The sequence below is a fragment of the Durio zibethinus genome, chromosome 10, assembly GCF_047325235.1.
Source record: "Durio zibethinus cultivar Kanyao isolate XHJ-2024 chromosome 10, ASM4732523v1, whole genome shotgun sequence".
NCBI classification, from domain to species: Eukaryota; Viridiplantae; Streptophyta; class Magnoliopsida; order Malvales; family Malvaceae; genus Durio; species Durio zibethinus.
In genome coordinates, this window is record NC_143171.1 from 23,043,728 (window position 1) to 23,045,377 (window position 1,650).

Below are 1,650 nucleotides of genomic sequence, written 5' to 3' on the forward strand. Positions count from 1 at the left end.
AAGGGTATGAATCGAAGACTATGCCTGTGATCATCCCATACTTGAATGACCCCTTCAGACCTACATACTTAAATGCAGAGAAAGATTTTGAACTAAGTATGGCAGAGGCATTCTTTAAGTTGTTCGTCCATACAATTGGAGATGAAAGAGGGCATGAACAAGAAATGTGGGTCTACCCTAGTTTACTAAGTTGCAAGCTTAACAATTGGAGTATCAATGAAATGCCTACTATCATTGAAACTGATTCAATGTAATTTTACATCCCAGTAACTTATGCCCAAAAACATTGGGATAATCTTTTATGTATGGGCCATTTATTTGTTATTATTTTAAAAAAGATTAGGAAGGATGCATTTTCATTCATTTTTTTATTGCTCTCATTTTTCATTTTCTGCACACTTCTTGCCAATAGATCCAATTCCATTCAATTTTCAGGTCTTTAAATGAACATAAAGATAATCATGATAATAATCAAGGGGTTAATTTGGAAAATTTAATTAACACTGATGAACTTGATAGCGAAGATGATTATGAGGAATATGTATTACCTCCGGACCTAATGAGATTAATTAAGCAAGAAAATAAATCAATTGAGCCTTATTATAAGGTAACTAAAATGGTGAACTTAAGAAATGAAGAGAACAAGAAAGAGGTTAAAGTTGACACTTCACTTTCATCAATAGATAAATAAAGGTTGAAAGATTTGCTCAAAGAATTTATAGATGTATTTACTTCATCTTATTAAGATATGCCTGGACTTAGCTTAAAAATAGTGAAACATAAATTACCTCTAAAGCCAAAATGTAAATCAATCTAACAAAAACTAAGGCGAATGAAGCCTGAGATCTTTCTAAAGATTAAAGAAAAGGTGATGAAGTAGTTTGATGCAAGTTTTCTACAAGTAGCTAAGTATCCATAATGGATAGTCAACATAGTACCAGTCCCTAAGAAAGATGAAAATGTATGAATATGTGTATATTATCATGAATTGAATAGGGCTAGCCCAAAGGATAAGTTTTTTTTGCCTCATATTGACACACTAGTGGATAATATGGTAAGACATTCAATGTTTTCCTTCATGGATGGATTCTCAGGGTATTATTAGAAAATGATGACTGAGGATGACATGAAGAAGACTACTTTTATGATCATGTAAGGTACATTTTGCTATAAAATTATGCCTTTTGATTTAAAAAATGCTAGAGCTACATATCAAAAAACTATGATGATACTTTTTCACTACATGATGTATAAAGAGATTGAGGTGTATATAGATGATATGATTATGAAATCTCAAGAAAGAGAAGATCATGTTACCAACCTCATAAAGTTATTTGAAAGGTTAAAAAAATTTTAACTCAAGCTAAATCCAACCAAGTATATCTTTAGGGCAAAGTCAAAAAAGTTATTAAGCTTCGTGGTCAGTGAAATAGGAATTAAAGTCGATCCAAACAAAATATGAGCCATTCAAAATTTGTCACTTTTAAACACACCGAAAAAAGTTTAAGATTTTATGGGTAGACTAAACTATATTTCTTAGTTCATTTCTTAGCTTACCTATCGGTGTGATCCCATTTTTAAGCTTTTTCATAAAAATAATTCGAGAAAATAAAATGAGAAATGCCAAAATATTTTTAATAAAGTTAAGCA